At 45.7% G+C, this 19260-nt stretch overlaps 1 protein-coding gene across 5 annotated transcripts in view; it reads right to left on the bottom strand.

Moving 5' to 3' along the window:
• The window catches only part of TSNARE1 (t-SNARE domain containing 1), a 442991-nt gene that overhangs the window by 378438 nt on the left and 45293 nt on the right, over positions 1 to 19260 (bottom strand). For 3 of the 5 annotated variants that reach the window (XM_028736057.2, XM_028736055.2, XM_028736056.2), the window contains exon 2: positions 11128 to 11209. The exons of the other annotated variants lie outside the window; for them this stretch is intronic. The gene's annotated coding sequence lies outside the window, so the exon portion shown is untranslated. The remainder of the gene's footprint in view (positions 1 to 11127; positions 11210 to 19260) is intronic. 5 annotated transcript variants of the gene reach the window in all.

The raw sequence follows: 19260 nt of genomic DNA, 5'->3' as shown, positions 1-19260 counted from the left end.
TCCCCGCATCTGGAGCTAGGGCAGGCTCAGGCCCCTGACTCGGCCCAGCTGGTTTTGTTGCAGGGGAACCTGTAAGGACTGGGACTCTTCAGGGCCAGGTCCCAGGCTTGGTTCAGATGATGCCTGAGGCAAAGGTAGTGCTGGAGGAACTGGACATGGAGGAAGGGATTGATTTCCTTCATGAGCCCAAATCACCCCATGTATTGGATAAGACAACCGGTGCTAGGTCAGCCAAGCCTGTTGCTATGGCAATGGCCAAAAGGGGGTCTATAAAGGTAAAGGTAAAGGGTTAACGACCCCTGGATGGTTAAGTCCAGACAAAGGCAACTATGGGGCTGCGGTGGTCATCTCGCTTTCAGGCCGAGGGAGCCGGCGTTTGTCCACAGACAGCTTTCTAGGTCATGTGGCCAGCAGGACTAAACCGCTTCTTATGCAATGGGACACCGTGATGGAAGCCAGAGCGCACAGAAACGTTGTTTACCTTCCTGCCACAGCGGTACCCATTTATCTACTTGCACTGGCATGCTTTCGAACTGCTTGGTTGGCAAGAGCTGGGACAGAGTGACGGAAGCTCACCCCGCCATGGGGATTCAAACCACTGACCTTCTGATTGGCAAGCCCAAGAGGCTCAGTGGTTTAAACCTCAGCACCACCCATCAGGATGATTACCCAACGATAGCCCTCTCCATCAATTTAAGTGGCAATGCCTCCCCCCCGGGACACGAGTCTGGGGTCTTGAGCACATTTGTGAGTCAGTGAGTGCTGTCCATGAATCAGACATCATGAATTGCTGGAGCAAGAGAAATACTGTCTATCTGTATCTATAAAAACAAAAAAAATTCCTTCCAGTAGCACCTTAAAGACCAACTAAGTTAGTTCTTGGTATGAGCTTTCGTGTGAATGCACACTTCTTCAGATACACACTGTATCTGAAGAAGTGTGCATGCACACGAAAGCTCATACCAAGAACTAACTTAGTTGGTCTTTAAGGTGCTACTGGAAGGAATTTTTTTTGTTTTGACTATGGCAGACCAACACGGCTACCTATCTGTAACTGTATCTGTAAAGTCTACAAGCTATATGTATATATCAATGTCTGGTACTGTGTTAATGAAACTTCATCTTCTACAGCAGTAAACTATTTTGGACCTTAAGTTGTGTGGTGACTGGAACTGGGGACAACTTCCATTGCATTGGTATCTCACTTCAGATTCTGAACAGAAAAGATCTAGAGGTCTTAGAAGACCACAAGCTTTACATGAATTGATGGTGTGATGTAGTAGCAAAAAAAAAAAAAAAAAAAGGCTAATGCTTTTCTACATAAGTCTGTTGTCCAGGTCAAGGGAAGGAATTGTTGTTGTTGTTTAGTCGTTTAGTCGTGTCCGACTCTTCGTGACCCCATGGACCAGAGCACGCCAGGCACTCCTGTCTTCCACTGCCTCCCGCAGCTTGGTCAGACTCAAGGAATAGCACCATTCTATCCTGCCTTGGTGAGACCACACCTGGAGTCCTGTGCCCAGTTGTGGGCATCACAGTTGAAGAAATGTTTTGACAAGCTGGAAGATGAGCAGAGAAGGGCGATCAAGATGATCAAGGGTCTGGAAACCAAACTTTATAAGGAACAGTTGAGGGAGAGAGGGATGCTTAGCCTGGAGAAGACTGAGAGGGGATACGACAGCAATCTTTAAATATCTGAAGGGCTGTCACATGAAAGGTATGTACTTTTATAGCTGAAGGTTAACTCTTAAGCCAGATATTGTATGCGCATAGCAAGTGAAGAATTCTATAGCAATGCTGTTATCTTTATGCTGGTTTCTTCAGACGGCGTACAATGGATCTCAAAATATCCTCCTCTTTTCCTATTTCTCCTAGCAGTCGAGGGTATTTGGTAAAGCTTATATAAGAAGGCTTTTTCATAACTATGTTCAGAACATTTGGACTAAGGTAAACACTCCTCTCGGTCTCTGTTGGTGTTGTTTGCAGCAAAGGCATGTCGATTTCCCATCTGGCTAAGGCCACTCTGCATGTGTGCAGTGCGAATCCCAATATTATACGAAAAACAACTAAAGAAAGAAAAAGAGTTTTTAACTGTCAACATCTCTAAAATGTTCAATATGTTGATTGTATTGAAGTCTTCCAGTATATATATACTGGAAGACTTCAATACTGTGTGTGTGTGTGTGTGTGTGTGTGTGTGTGTGTGTGTGTGTGTAGACTGTATTGAAGTCTTCCAGTATATATATATATATATATATATATATATATATATATATATATATATATGCGCAGGTTTTGGTGTCCTCGGGTGTCTTCCCGTGTAAAAGTTGGGGTGTCTAGGCGACGTTTCGACGAGGTCTCACTCGTCATCTTCAGGCTGGTGCTTTCGGCTTCTTGTTACTGGAACAGAGCAGGATCTCAGTGTTTGAGTTCCTATAAATACTGTTGAGGGGTGTGGTGTATAGCCTCCAATGTTCTGGGCCGAGAGGAAGTTCCCAGGCTAGTGTGCCTTTTCTTCTTTTGTTCCTTAGTTGCTTGAGGGATATCTTGAGTGATTTCTTGAGTGATATCCTGAGTACCACTTAGGTGGGTCATTAGGTGTGGATTAGTTGCTAAAGCCTTTGTGTCTTGACCTCTTGAACTTTGTGAAGAGTTTTTCTGAGAAGATGGCTGTAGTTGTGCTCTGGCTTGGCTTCGTGTATAGGGGCGAGCTGTGGTTTTGTGGCCTGTGCCAGCCAGATCTGTGTAGGGATTGCAGGGGGGTGCAGCATCCGGAGGTGCCATCATGGTTTGGCTACTGGATGGTGTCTGTAATTTATCTGTGGAGAGGGTCTGGGTTTGGGTCTGGTGTGGTTGATTGGTGATGGCGTTCTGTGTGCCTCTGGATCTGGTGTCAGTTTTTGTGGGGAGGGCTAATTTCCAGATGTCTGGCAAGCGGGATGTGTCGTCACGCTTGTTCATGTTGTGAGGGTGTTTCTCTATCTCGATGGCTTCCATGATTATTCTCTTGTGGTGATGTTCCATGTTAGAGAGCAATTTGGAATCTGCAAAATTAATTTCGTGTCCTGTTTCTTTCATGTGTTGGAAAAGAGAGGAAGTTTTTTCTTCTTTTTTGACGGCATTCTTGTGTTCTGCGATACGTGCATTTATTCGTCTGTTTGTTTGTCCAATGTACGTGGCTGGGCAGACTTTGCAGGGTATTTCATGGAAGCCATCGAGATAGAGAAACACCCTCACAACATGAACAAGGGGTGTTTTACATTGGAGGCTATACACCACACCCCTTTTACACACTTTTACACGGGAAGACACCCGAGGACACCAAAACCTGCATACCTATACCCGTGAAAATCTACGAAAGCATATATATATATATATATATATGTCTCAAATGTATATATGTGCTCGGGAACGCAATACCTTAAAGACCTGAAAGCAGACTTAGACCGTGTGATCTTCATCATGTGTCTCCTCCACAAGAGGTCTGGAGGGCAACAACATGAGAACCGACCTTTTCTGTGGTGGCTCCCTGTTTGTGAAATGCTCTCCCCAGTGATGCTCACCTGGCACCTTCATTACACATCTTTAGGTGCCAGGTGAAAATGTTTCTCTATAACCAGGACTTTGTCCAATTAACATTATATGGCCTTTTAAATGTATTTGCAGGAGGTGGGTTTCTGGTTTGTTCTTGCTTTTGTTATGTATTTTGTGCTCTGCTCCTGTGTTTTTATGCTGTGAACCGCCCTGTGATCTTCAGATGAAAGGCTGCATAGAAATCTAAGGAATAGCGACAATAAGATGGAGCAAGCTTGCTGTCTCCTGCTCCAGAACCAATGGATTCCAGTTGCAAGAAAGAGATTCCAACCAGCCATTAGGAAGAACTTTCTTCCAGCAAGAGCCGCTCAACAGTGGAATGGACTCCCTCAGAATGTGGTGGACTCTCCTTCACTGGAGGCTTTTAAACAGAGGTCGGGGGGCCATCTGTTACGGATGCTTTAGCTGAGATTCCTGCACCGAAGAGGTTCCCTGGTGTCCTTTTCCAACTCTACAATTCTATGATTCTGTGACTTACTCACTGACCCAGAATCATCTGCTCAGACTGACTGCAGTTCTCCAAAAAATCGGGCAAGGGTTGTCCCAGCCCGTAGAGATGGCAGGAATTAAATCTATGCAAAACGCAAGCTTTGCAATCTGAGCTATGCCTCCTTCACTCCACCCAGGCCCAGTCCATTTATTCACAGCAAAGATATGCTCCGGTAAATGGACTCCGAAGTTTAAAAACTGATTAGAGTTATCTTCCCCACCCCACCCCCCTCTTCTTTTGGTTTTCTTAATATGTATATCTTCAGACTATTCTTGGCAAGTGGCTAATGAAAATGTTACTTCTCCACGCAGGCTGGGGAGCCATTCTAGGATATAAACTTAGATAAGGTCTCTGGGTCAATGAGCAATAGTTTCAAGACCATAAAGCAAGCCAGAATGCAGGCAGGCAAATAAAAGAGTTGGGACATCAGGAAAAGTGAAGACACCGTTTGTTAAGTGCCTCTTACACAGCAGTTCTCAACCTGTGGGTCCCCAGATGTTGTTGGACTACAACTCCCATCATCCCTGAGCTCTGGCCTTGCTAGCTAGGGGTGATGGGAGTTGTAGTCCAACAACATCTGGGGACCCACAGGTTGAGAGCCGCTGCTCTTACACAAGGCAGCAGGCAGAGCAAATCTGTGGCCTTCCAGATGTGGCTGGACTACAGCTCCCATCATCCTTGAGCACTGGCCACACTGGCTTGGGCTGATGGGAGTTGCGGTCTGACAGATGTGGAGGGCACCATGTTGGCTGCCTCTGTTGCAGAGGGCTCAGGGACTGAGTACAGGCAACACCCGATATCTAAGTGGGCCAGATCCCAGTCTCAGCCCTGGGCTTCCCTGGTCCAAGCTACAAAGAACCTTGGCATTAGCAGGGGTCACCACCCTCACCAATGCCATTCTCAAAGGTGGCTTTGGGCAAGCTACTTTAAAATATAATAGACAATTGACCAGTCCGCTTCACAACAGATCAAGCCCACCCACGATGCATCAAGCCAAATGTACAGATATAAATTTGTAAATAAAAGAGGTGTCGGCGTCCAACCAAGAAGGGGGCACAACAGAAGCTGCCTTAAAAACATAAGCAAAGTCTGGAGTGGGAACAACCATTGCCCAGGGACTCCTCTGGGAGGAAGAGAACGTTCGAAATGAATTAATGAAATACTTTCAAGCATCAACTGCAGGTCTGCTTCCTCCCGCCTCTTGCGGGCTTCCCAGAGGCATCTAGATGGGCCCAATCCAGCAGGACTCTTCTTATTTTTTTCCAGTAAACAACCTCCTCGTTGGTTACTGGGAGTCTTGCAATAAACACCGGACTGGGTGCACCTAGATCTAATCTAGCTAGGCATTTCTGGCAGCTGTATGGTCTCCAGAAAGAATGTGTGTTTGTTTATTTTTCTTTACTTAGCAAATATTTCTAAACCGCCCAACATTGGGGGGGGGAAAGTATGATGGTGGTAAACAACATGGAGATCTTTAATTAAATTGCATCAATAAAAACAAATCACAAACAAATAAATGAATCAGATCCACCATCAGCTTTACTGTATCACTCCTCGGGGAAAGCCTGGGTGAACAAATGCGTTGCAAGCAAGCATCCAAACGCTAACATTTAAGGCAGTGTTCCCCAACCTTGGGCCTCCAGCTGTTTTTGGACTACAACTCCCATCATCCCTCGCTAGCAAGACCAGTGGTCAAGGATGATGGGAATTGTAGTCCAAAAACAGCTGGAGGCCCAAGGTTGGGAAACACTGATTTAAGGCACCTGCCTGATATTTACCGGGAGCACATTCCAAAAGCCAATGTGCTGCAACACTGTCTCGATAGATAATGGGTGAAGTCAAACCACTGTGTTAGCAGCACTGAAGTGACCTCCGTGGCAGAAGCCTAGGCAGTGTGTATGGAGCCCCTGGGCTGCCCAGACGACAAGACCCCCCTCTTGGCCTTGCTGTTGTGGCCCAAAGGTAAGCAGAGCAAGACGTTTGGCACCAGCTCGGCTGCAGGAGTTGCTGAAGGATGAAAAAGTTTAAGATATAAAAATAAGTTACTATTCATGGGAAGGAGCTCGTAACAGCGCAAATACACAAATGACACCATTATATATTTAACACGCCCTATTATAAGGGTGTCAAGTTTGATTTGAGAGTGTGACAGATCTGGAAAGCTATCAAGCAGCTCTGGGAATGAATTGCAACAAAAATAGAGGTTTTACCCATCACACTTCAGTTAAAGAGCAGAACTGAAACCCGGGCAGATGGGAGTGGGGAGATCCAAAATTCTTATCAATTTTCAAAGCAACAGGGAAAAGCAGGGATTCTTTCAATTTCTGCAGGCCCGTTTTGTTCTGCTTGCCATTAGAAGACATTGCTAACGGAAAAGTGGGTCTCTTTGTTAATGGTGCAGGTACATGGAAGCCTAAAGCAGTAGCCTAGTGTTTCCTCCTAGCCATGAGTTGTCCATATTGATGAAGTACATGGCACAGAGGTCCTTAGCTCAGTGATGGAGCGTCTGCTTTGCATTCAGAAGGTCCCAGGTTTGATGCTTTTGAATTATGGTGCGGGAGGAGACTCTTGAGAGTCCCATGGGCTGCAAGAAGATCAAACCTATCCATTCTTAAGGAAATCAGCCCTGAGTGCTCACTGAAAGGACAGATCCTGAAGCTGAGGCTCCAATACTTTGGCCACCTCATGAGAAGAGAAGACTCCTTGGAAAAGACCCTGACGTTGGGAAAGATGGAGGGCACAAGGAGAAGGGGACGACAGAGGACGAGATGGTTGGACAGTGTTCTCGAAGCTACGAACATGAGTTTGACCAAACTGTGGGAGGCAGTGGAAGACAGGAGTGCCTGGCGTGCTCTGGTCCATGGGGTCACGAAGAGTTGGACACAACTAAACAACAACAGTTAAGGCTGGGAGACCCTAGAGAGCTTCTGCTCGTTTCTGTAGACACTATTTGAAAAGAGGGACCTCTGGTCTTATGTTCCTGTATAGAAGGTTTGGAAGAAGCTCTCCTGGGTCAATTGATTGCCCAAGATTAAGAGGTCTGCAATGGCTGCTTTATGGCTTAGTTCTCCATTAGCCCTGGTGGCTGAAGGTGGTGGCAAATGAACGCCAGCACCAGGGCCTCCTGGTTCAACATGCCCAGCGCAACCCTAGCAAGGCAAATGATGTGGGAAACCTCCACATGGCAACCAGAAAGCAGCAGAAGTTATGTGTGCATGTGCAGGAACCTCTGAAGGTTTATTTGTGCATCTCACCAGGGTACTTTGGAATTCTCAACGCTTTCGACATGAGAGACATTATTCATCTCCAGCCTACACAGCGCATGAAGGAAAGGTCCAGGGAACAACATGGGAGGGACCTTGTTACTCACAGATGAACCCAACCAGATGCTAAGCTATTTCTGCACAGATTAAAAACAGGGACTCATTAAATTTGGCATCTTGAAGCCATCATCCCCCTCTCGGGAACAGGGGAAAATCCCCCACCCCCTTGCAAAAATGAACTGCGGGGTCTCCAGTTCTAGATCCTTCAATTACAAAAACAGTTGCTGCAATGAAAGGCACAGATGGATCCAGCCAAAGGTTAATGAAGTGCAGAATCCCATTTCCCACAATGGCCAATCAAAGGCTTCCAAGAGGCGCAGAAACAGGGCTTGAAGGCAACAGCTCTCTGCTGTTTTTTTTCAAATCCCCCTATGAACACAATTTACTGGGGTTCCATACCACCATACCAGTAACCAGTGACAGATCTTCACATTCCTGGATTCAGCTACTCTACTCTTCCCCAACTTAATAGCCTGCTGGATGGAGCTACAGCCCAGAGCATACAGAGGGCATGTGTTTGGGTGAAGACTGGAATTTTAAAGCCACCTTATAGAATCACTGTTACATCTTGCAACAGTAAGTTGGTCTGTGTGTTGCATAATAAGACATCATCTCATGTTTCTGAGCACTCATGTTAAGTCCTGCTGTTCTTGATTTACCTGGGCTGAACAACATGCTCCTCAAAACATTCAGATCCCCATTAAATGCCTTGCATATTCCACCCAAGAACACCCCAATTCTCCCCAAAACATTACGTTAGGCAAGAATTGATGGACATGCTCCATTTTGCCAATGTCCTTCTTAAATTCAATGCTATTATTTAAGTTCTTTTGCTTGAAATGCTATCTGATGAAATCCAGGGACTTGGAAAAAGAACTAAGATGGATTTTGTTTGGAGTAGGCAGGGGGGTACTATTACTTAAATTTTTGCAAAGTTAATTGTTTTATGTAGAAATGTACAATATTTATTAATTAATTAAAATGTGAAATATTTATTAAATTTCTTGTTAGCGTGCAAGTATTTCCCCCCTGAACGGGCAATTTGTTTTCAGTGGTGAGGTTGGGAGCCCACATTCTGAAGGGAGGTGAGAACGTGATGCATAAATGCCCAGACAGTTTATCATTAGATACTACTGTAATAACTGTAATTAAACTGGACACAGGAGAAGTGAGAGACTTGGCTGATCCATCTTTGGAGTCTAGTTGCTCTCTTTGGGGAAGCTGATACAGGAATACCAGTTGGGCTATCTGCTTATAGGGGGTAGGTTTGCCTCCGATGCTCGCTGCTTGCACATTTCTACATAAAACAATTAACTTTGCAAAAATCACCAGTGGGTAGCCCAGGAACATCTCACTGAACGGGGGACCATGGCTCACTCCGTTTCCATGGTAGCTAACCTAGCTTCGCCATCAAGACCTGCAGGCAACATTGTACAATTCTTACCTCCTATCGCTTCAGCTCTAGTCGTTAGTGTCAAAATATGCCAGAGCTATGACAGCAGCCACGAAAAGTTGGGATAGATTTCAAAAAGTTTAAAGGGCCTTTCTTCCCCCCCTTCTTTTTAACGAAGTAAGTGTATTAAATCCCGCGTTACTGAAAACATCCATAGCACACCATAGAAATCTTCTGCTGAATACACTGTAATGAAGCATTATGTGTGACTAGCTTCACCTCGGAGAGAACAAAGCACAACTCTACTTGCACAGGAATAATAAACGTGTCAATTGAGAGTTAATATGGATGAAATTGCTAGTATACTGCCTCATCGGGTCAAATCTGAACACACACAGCAATGTGTACGTTACCCCCCAAAATGTTTTTATATACATTCGCAAGACCTGTTTCAATCTACTGGCCATTTTCAATGACCTTTAAGTTATAGGCATAGATTGAAATACAGCCAATTAGATCGACCCATCAAACATTCTAGATTTGTGGGCTGGATGGTAATTCATTACATATTAACTCAGAGGCAAACCAATAGTGGAGTTACACACCCACTGGGATACTGCCAAGGACTTCAAAGAAGAATGTAATTCAGAAGGTTTGAAATGCACTAATTGGTCCATCACCAGCTATCACATCCTTACAGTGACATCAAACTTCCCAGAAGACACTGTACCAGCTTCTTCTCACCTCCACAGCAAACTAAGTGGTCCTTCAGAAGCCTTTGAGATGACACTTGATAAAGGGATGAGCTCATGGGTAGCATCCAATGCACTTGTTCCATAAGATGAAGGATTTCCATTTGCACAACAGAGGTGCTCTCCTTCTCCCCACAGGTGCCCATCCCCACCCAAAATCCATTCTGCTGGGTTGGGGGAGCCCTAAAAATTATTTATGGGCTGCATAGGGAGAAGAGGGGAAGTTCTATTACAAAGCCAAAGTCCTTGTACCAACAGAACAAGATACCACCCACAGTTTACTGTCCTTTCTTGTATGGGCATAGAAAATCCATGCTTATATCAAGATTGAGTAACAAGCAGAAGAGTGATTGGGGAGGAGGGAGGAAGACATCACCATCAAAAGGTGCCAATCTAGTGGCTTTGGGTGCTATGACATGGTACGGATGGGTCCACCTGTTCAAGAAGCATTGCTCCAGTCATGACTGGCCTGGATCGCCCATGTGACTAGTCTAGGAATCATTAACCTCACTTTAAACCAGCCTTCCCTAACCAGATGTTTGGTTTTTTTGGTAGAACTGATAGGAGTTGTAATTCAAAAAAAACATCTGGGAAGTATTTTTGCATTTGTCTTCAGTGACATCCTATCCCATGAGTAGGCAAACTAAGGCCCGGGGGCCGGATCCGGCCCAATAGCCTTCTAAATCTGGCCTGCAGACAGTCTGGGAATCAGCATGAGTAGAATGTGTGCATTTATTTATTTAAAATGCACCTTGTGGGGCATAGGAATTTGTTCATTTTTTATTTATTTTTTCAAAATATAGTCTGGCCCCCCACAAGTTCTGAGGGGCAGTGGACCAGCCACCTGCTGAAAAAAGTTTGCTGACCCCTGTCTATCCTGTTCCATTGGGGCTGCGGTGTCACAGGGAAGGTTGTAACAAATATCAAAGCTTCTTTTGGTCCAGGCCAGGGTGGGATAAGGCAAACCAGGACCCTGGACAGCTCCCAGTGAGCCCTGGGAAGTGATTTTGCTGTAACACTATACAGTGGTGCCCCGCAAGACGAATGCCTCGCAAGACGAAAAACTCGCTAGACGAAAGGGTTTTCCGTTTTTTGAGTCGTTCCGCAAGACGAATTTCCCTATGGGCTTGCTTCGCAAGTCGAAACGTCTTGCGAGTTCTTGCGAGTTTGTTTCCTTTTTCTTAAAGCCGCTAAGCCGCTAATAGCCGTGCTTCGCAAGACGAAAAAAACGCAAGACGAAGAGACTCGCAGAACAGATTAATTTCGTCTTGCGAGGCACCACTGTATCAGCAAAGGCTTAATGTCATCTGCAAATGTGGTGGAACTTCCATTGGCTCCATCTGCCAGGGGAGATTGCTGCAATATTTAAAGGACTTCAGACTCAGAAGATGGAAGAACCACGTTTTCAGGCTACGGCAGCATAGCCCCTCAAGCAGAATGGCTGGTGCATCATCTGAATTAGAGTCCTCCTCAAGCCAACTCTGGCACCCAGAGGCAGAGGAAATAGCACATCATCCTATTCAATACACAACCCCCAAGTATCAGGTCACTAAATTTAAGAACTTAACTTGTCCTTACCTTGGGCAGAAACAATACCAAATTTTCTATGGAGGTTTCCCAAAATCCACCTCTCCCGATCAGCCAAGATTCTCCTGACAATCTATGGAAACAAGATGGGGGGGGGGGACTGAATGAGTAATGTAGAGTCCAATTTGCCCTAAACAGATCGTATCAATCATTGAAACCAAACAGTAATTTGGTGCAGTGATTCAGATTCCACATTGCTATGAACATCCTCGGAAACAGACCACATACTCTCTGCTTCAGCCTATGCACAGATCTAGGAAATGGATGGTAATGATAATGTTGGCCAGTCTTACAGCATGGTTGCAATAATTAACTTTCAATGAGATATAAAAACATTGCTAAATAAACACTACAAATAAATAGCCTCTAAGGGCCTTTTCCTAGGGGAAGCAATGTGAATGAAGCTGTTCTACCTGCCCACGGACTGACTCGCCAGAGTGGTGCATGCTCTAGTTATCTCTCGCTTGGAGTACTGAAATGCGCTCTATGTGGGGCTACCTTTGAAGGTGACCTGGAAACTACAACTAATCCAGAATGCGGCAGCTAGACTGGTGACTGGGAGCAGCCTCCGAGACCACATAAGACCGGTCTTGAAAGACCTACACTGGCTCCCAGTACGTTTCTGTGCACAATTCAAAGTGTTGGTGTTGACCTTTAAAGCCCTAAACGGCCTCGGCCCAGTATACCTGAAGGAGTGTCTCCACCCCCATCGTTCTGCCCGGACACTGAGGTCCAGCGCCGAGGGCCTTCTGGCAGTTCCCTTGCTGCAAGAAGCCAAGTTACAGGGAACCAGGCAGAGGGCCTTCTCAGTGGTGGCACCCGCCCTGTGGAACGCCCTCCCACCAGATGTCAAAGAAACAACAACTACCAGACTTTTAGAAGACATCTGAAGGCAGACCTGTTTAGGGAAGCTTTTAATGTTTGATGGATTACTGTATTTTAATATTCTGTTGGAAGCCGCCCAGAGTGGCTGGGGAAGCCCAGCCAGATGGGTGGGGTATAATTAATTTACTACTACTACTACTACTACTACTACTACTATTACTACTGCTACTATTACTACTATTCTCACACCGAGGACTCTGCAACAAGTAGCTTTTTGCTGGATATCTTCAGAAGAAGAAAAGGCTAAGGAGTTAACCCTGCACAAAACCAGAGTGGAGTCCCTAAGGCGGTTGGATGGCACTTTGTAATTATTATTATTATTATTATTATTATTATTATTATTATTATACCCCACCCATCTGGCTGAGTCTCCCCAGCCACTCTGGGCGGCTCCCAATCAAGTGTTAAAAACAATACAGCATTAAATATTAAAAACCTCCCTAAACAGGGCTGGCTTCAGATGTCTTTTAAAGATAGGATAGCTGCTTATTTCCTTCACATCTGAAGGGAGGGTGTTCCACAGGGCGGGCGCCACTACCTCATTCTGGCAACTCCTGCAGCCAAGCAGATGTCATCAATCTTGCTCTGCTTTCCTTTGGACAGCAACAGTGAGGCCGAGGGGGCCAGGTCTTGTTGTCTGGGAAGCCCAGTCCCTGCAGACACATTACCCAAGCTTGCACCCCAGGGAAGTCACCTCGGTACTGCTAATGTAGCAGTTTGACTTCACCCCCGGAGGTGCACTTCCATTGTTTCTTGAGACAGCCAGATGCCAACATGAGTTTGGTGCAACTGTACAGGACTAGACAGTGGTACCTTGGTTCTCAAACTTAATCTGTTCCGGAAGTCCATTCCAAAACCAAGGCATGCTTTCCCATAGAAAGTAATGAAAAATGGATTAATCCATTCCAGACTTTTAAAAACAACCCCTAAAACAGCAATTTAACATTAATTTTACTATCTAACAAGAGCATTGATCCATAAAATGAAAGCAATAAACAATGTACTGCAGTCACACAATCAATCAATCAGTAGCTGAACTGGGTTCCACACAGTCACAAAAACAAAACAAAAAGAGCCGCGAAAACAAAAACGCAAAATAAACAGCAAAAATAGACAGAGCTCAGCGTAACACTCAAAACGGAAGTGTGGCACCCAAAACGGAGCACATTTGGGTTCCGAAAAAAGTTTGCACTTACTTCTGGGTTTGCAGTGTTTGGGTTCCAAGTTGTTTGAGTACCAAAGAGTTTGAGAACCAAGGTACCACTGAAACATGTGGCTAGGAAGACATTATTCCCTTTGTTTCTGGTGTTCAGTTCATGCTCCCTACTGCTTTAACTTAGATTGCATCATTCATGCACAAGAGGCAGAAATCAGCAGGTTTGGGTGAAGTCTATTCAAAGAGAAGTGCAATATTGTTTTAAGGTGGGAGGGCAGGAGAGGGTAACTATCTGTTTGGGAACACTTGTGGGGAATGAATTGTGGTGAAGCGCTTGGAAATTTGAAATCCACGCTACATTTTTTTTGCTGTTGTAGGCCTCACTTTCCTTTCTTATATTCCTTTTTGTTCCCTAACGTAGTAGCTCGCCGGAAGAAAATAAATAAAAGGAAAGTGTGTCTCAACTTGGAGCCCTACAAATTAATCAATTAAAGCTTTAGTGGATTGATCTGCCGATTAAACCAATTAAGGTTTGCAGACCTACTAATTACCAGCCTTCCCAGCCTCAAATGCTTTGGACAGGTAATAATTATTTTAAAACATACCAAAAAGGGAAAAGGAGAAACGTCAATGGAAAGAGATTAAGCAAACACTTCCCCCAAAATCCAGCCAGCTTTAAAACTGCAACTATACTCAGCACATCGGGGGAAAATGCTTCACTTTAAAATCACAACAAGGTAGGCTTTTTTGGTAAATCTTCGAAAGGCGCTACTGGAAGGATTTTTTTTAAAAAAAATGTTTCAACTACGGCAGACCAACATGGCTACCAACCTGTAACTAAAACTTCTGCCGGTAGTTAAGGTAAGAAAGTGAGGGGACAAAGCAGAAATGAGGGAAATTGACCCAGACTAAGAGGCAGCATGGGACGCGGGTGGCACTGTGGGTTAAACCACAGAGCCTAGGGCTTGCCGATCAGAAGGTCAGTGGTTCGAATCCCCGCGATGGGGTGAGCTCCCGTTGCTCGGTCCCTGCTCCTGCCAACCTAGCAGTTCGAAAGCACATCAAAGTGCAAGTAGATAAATAGGTAAATGGCATTTCTGTGCACTGCTCTGGTTCGCCAGAAGCGGCTTAGTCATGCTGGCCACATGACCCAGAAGCTGTACGCCGGCTCCCTCGGCCAATAAAGCGAGATGAGCGCCGCAACCCCAGAGTTGGCCACGACTGGACCTAACGGTCGGGGGTCCCTTTACTCTTTAAGAGGCAGCATGGAGAAAAAGGTGTGGCACGGTACAGATCTTTGAGTGGTAGAGCAGTTCTTGAGGGAGAAGGGAAGCTGTGTTGTGTTCTGCTCCTTAATGCATAGAATCAGAGAATTGTTGAGCTGGGACTCCAAAGGTCATCTAATGCAACCCCCTTCAATGCAGAAATTACGGGATTTCCAAGAGGCACCTGGTTCTCTGCTGTGACAACACAGCACTGGACTAGATGGGTCATGGTCCTGATCCAACTGGGTTCTTCTGATGTCCTTCTGAGGTGGTAGAATTGAACGTACCATTTCAGACTGCTGGGGAGCAAGGGGAGAAGGCCACTGCAATAGGAAACCAGCACAGCAAGGAGAATGCTTGGCTGGACTCTTGACGCTCTACTTTTCTACTTGCAGGGATTAAAAAATAAAATTCGGGGGTATTCATAAAAAAATCACTCCCCCATAGAACTCATTCGACCACCCTCAGAACTATCTGCTTGTGTGTTGCATTTATATCCCATGACCCCCCCCCCCGCCAGAGGAATTTATGGTTATCTCCCTTCTCATCTACACTTCTAGGCAGGTTAGGCTGAGAGGCAGTGATTGGCCCGTGTTCATATCCTGCTTGGATGTAAAAATAAACCTCGAAGTGGATTTTGGGAAGGCCAGCACATCCTTTGAGAGCCAGTGTGGTGTAGTGGTTAAGAGCGGTAGTCTCGTAATCTGGGTAACCGGGTTCGCGTCTCCGCTCCTCCACATGCAGCTGCTGGGTGACCTTGCGCCAGTCACACTTCTCTGAAGTCTCCCAGCCCCACTCACCTCACAGAGGGTTTGTTGTGGGGGAGGAAGGGAAAGGAGATTGTTAGCCGCTTTGAGACTCCTTAATGGGAGTGAAAGGCGGGATATCAAATCCAAACTCTTCTTCTTCTTCTTCTTCTTCTTCTTCTTCTTCTTCTTCTTCTTCTTCTTCGAGTGGCATAGTTCCCTCAGCAGGATCAAAGGAGCAAGGAATCTGGCAGGGACAACTGGGCCACTCTGCTGATGGCTTACTATTTTTCCGCAAAACACCTACCGCACCACTTTCTGCTAAGAGGCCGCCTGCTGTCTTTCACCGCACTGATCCTGCCACTAATGCAGTCAAGAGGCACCTCTGGGTGCCTCTGTCAAGCATTTAAAGGCAAAGATCGGCAGACCTCTCCCGGCAATACGAAAACATGGTGTGATCCTCTTAGTGGCCTAATTGCCACTTGTCCAATGCTCCCCTGGCCTCGGACTGTCATTTTGCAGATTTAATATGCATCGAGGCTCCAACAACCCCTCTTAAACTCTCATGTCAGCATGCAAATAGAGTTTAATATAATTAGCCAGGACAGGAAGGCAGGGTCAACTGTGTGTTTTTATCTGTCATGCCAGACTCTTAATGCAACGTTCCAAGCCATCTAAGGTACATCCCCCACCATCCCTGCCCAAAGAACCTTTCAGTTTGAAAATAGGTCGCTCTTGAATTTAAAGGCATAGAGACCGAAGGAAGAAATGCCCTTGTAAAACTGGTGAGAGAGGACAAGTGGAAGGGACCAAGCATTTAATATTTGCTTGGGCAAGAGATTGTCAACAGCTAAATAGGGGGAGTGGCTGAATAGAGGAGTAAAAGGTTCATAGTCAAAGAATTCTAGAGTTGGAATGAATCCTCTAGTCCAAACCCTTCCAATGCAGGTATCTCAACACCCGGTCCCCCATCCAATTTGAAACCATCTCGGACCCTGCTTAGCTTTGCAAATGTGCTAGCAGTTTTATTGCTGCACCACCAGGAGGACTCTTAACAGAAGCATTTTTTACAAGGTGTGGAGAAAGTGGATTTAGAAAGGGTTTTGTTTTTTTTCTCCCTCTCTGGTAGCACTAGAACAGGTGGACATCCCATGAAGCAGAACAGACAAAGGGAAGTGCTTCTTCACACATCTCATAGTCAAACTATGGAATTTGCTCCAACAAGAGGCATGGATGGCCGCCAACTTGGATGGCTTTGAAAGAGGACTAAGCAAACTCATGCATGAGGGAGATTTAGATGACTACCAAACCCGATGGCTATGCCGTACCTGCTCTCCCCAAAAGATTCCATCAATGGGGTCTCTGAAAAATCCTACCCATAACTTGGGAAGACAGGTGAACTAATGCCAGTGTACTGGAAGAAGCAAAGATCACCAGTGTTGAAGCAATGATTCTTCAACATCAACTTCGTTGGACTGGTCATGTTGTGCGGATGCCTGGTGATCGTCTTCCGAAGCAACTACTCTATTCCGAATTTAAAAATGGAAAGCGTAATGCTGGTGGTCAACAAAAGAGGTTTAAAGACTGTCTCAAGGCAAATCTTAAAAAATGTAGTATAAACACCAACAATTGGGAAACACTAGCTTGTGAGCGCTCCAATTGGAGAACAGCCTTTACCAAAAGTGTCATGGGCTTTGAAGACACTCGAACTCAGGACGCAAGGGAGAAACGTGCTAAGAGGAAGGCACGCTTGGCAAATCCACACCCTGATCAATGTCCCCATTGTGGAAGGATGTGTGGATCCAGAGTTGGCCTCCACAGTCACTTACGGACTCATTGTTAAATCTGTGTTTATGGAAGACAATCTTACTCAGCTATGAGTGATCACCAATGGAAGAGAAAGAAGACTATCAGAGGCAGCAATGCTTCTGAACAGCAGTTGATGGAAATCACAGACAAGGAGAGAGCTCTTGTGCTCAAATCCTGCTTGTGGGTTTCCCACAGGCATCTGGCTGGCTGCTGTGAGAACAGGATCCTGGACTAGATGGGCCATTGGTCTCAACCAGCAAGGTTGATGCACAAATGCTACAGAACATAACATTCAGGGCTAGACCATTCACTGAGCTACCACTTCTATTCCACCTTCTTATTAATATCAATGTTTTGAAAGGCTCTACTGTCAAGTCTAAGGGATGCAGGTGGTGCTGTGGGTTAAACCACAGAGCCTAGGACTTGCCAATCAGAAGGTCGCGGTTTGAATCCCCATGACGGGGTGAGCTCCTTTTGCTCAGTCCCTGCTCCTGCCAACCTAGCAGTTTGAAAGCACGTCAAAAGTGCAAGTAGATAAATAGGTACCACTCCAGCGGGAAGGTAAACGGTGTTTCCGTGCGCTCCTCTGATTCGCCAGAAGTGGCTTAGTCATGCTGGCCACATGACCCGGAAGCTGTACGCCGGCTCCCTCGGCCAATAAAGCGAGATGAGCGCTGCAACCCCAGAGTCGGTCACGACTGGACCTAATGGTCAGGGGTCCCTTTACCTTTTTACTGTCAAGTCAACACAAGTCTAAAGGTCCCTTTACCTTTTTACTGTCAAGTCTACCTGGCTTTTATTTGGCTGTCTTCTCTTCCTGGATGTATGGGAACAGGAGTAGTCAACAGTGTGCTTTCCATTTGCAGTTGGACTCCAGCTCCCATCAGCCCCCGAGCAGCAGGGTCAACAGTTGGGGTGATGGGAAGTGTAGTCCAACCACATCTCAATGGTTGGCTACCTTTGGAATGAAGCCCCTTCCTCTTCTCCTGAGATTGAATAGCTAGAGATGCTTCAGAATTGCTCCAAATCCCTCAAAGGCGCAGTGTGAATGCCACGCTTGCTAAGTTGGGAAGTGGAACTAAATAATCATCATCATCCTATCATCCTTGACCTTGCTTCTGAAGCTCAGTTTGATGTCCAACACAATACATCACATCCGTCAACAAAGAACTTCATGGAAGCCACGTGAAAAATTGGTTTCTGCTACCTAAGACGGTGGGAATTCGTAAGACCCTTGGGTACCACATTTGCAGTGGGGTGGACAGAACCAAGCAAGAGGAACCCCCATGACTACCGCATAGAAGCTTTCAAGCTGCAAAACCCACCCAACAGAATGTTGCAGAAATTACATGAATCATCGTGTTGTTATAGCAACGTCATCCCTGCATCGGATCTAAAAACCCAGCACAGTTCACATAATAAAAAAGCATTAGGTAAAAAAAGATATATAATGAGATAAAAATGGATTGGCTCAACCTTGCAATAACACCCACGCTTCCCTTTCCAATACCACCACTTCTGAAAGCATCTGAATTTTTGATATTTAAATAAGGGGAGAGAAATCTGGGAGAGAAACTAGAAGAGGCGGGGGGTTGTCAGCTTCGGGTGAGGGCCACTGCCGTTATCAAAACTCAAATCCCATTGTTACCTACAGAAGGAATATTCCTATTTCGGCAAGTGGAGAAAGAAAAAGAAAATGATAATGCCACACAGAAGGATGTGCTCTGATTCATAATGCTAAAGTTTCATAAGACTGGCAGAACTCCCTAACAACCACTTGCCACATTATATAAAGAGAACAGCCCCAACCAGCTGCCGTCCCTGAACAGGGAATGTAAACACGACTAGGGAAATTGCATGTGGGGAGAAGGGTGGACTCTGACCCCACGACCCCCACAATATACCCACGTGCATCAGCCCTCATGCACTTTAGCCCTCATCACCTCAAATTGAGTGTGCACCTACCCTCCCCATTCATTCGTATTCCCCACTCAAGTGAAAGCAAATGAACAGGCCTATAGCCTGTCAAAACCCCGGAGTCCAGAAGTGGCTGCAGAGTCTCCAGCTAAGACCAAGTTCAGGTCCCTAAGCCTGCTTCTGGAGAAGAAGAGAGCATGGCCCCATGGTCATCTTCTGAGGTCCTTCTTCACGTGCCTCCTCCACAAAAAGAAAAAGACGAAGAAGAAGAGTTTGGATTTAATATCCCGCTTTATCACTACCTGAAGGAGTCTCAAAGTGGCCAACATTCTCCTTTCCCTTCCTC

This window comes from Podarcis muralis, chromosome 8 (genome assembly GCF_964188315.1).
Source record: "Podarcis muralis chromosome 8, rPodMur119.hap1.1, whole genome shotgun sequence".
Lineage (NCBI taxonomy): Eukaryota > Metazoa > Chordata > Lepidosauria > Squamata > Lacertidae > Podarcis > Podarcis muralis.
The sequence above is the reverse complement of the archived record's forward strand: the minus strand, read 5'-3'. Positions and strand labels throughout refer to the sequence as shown.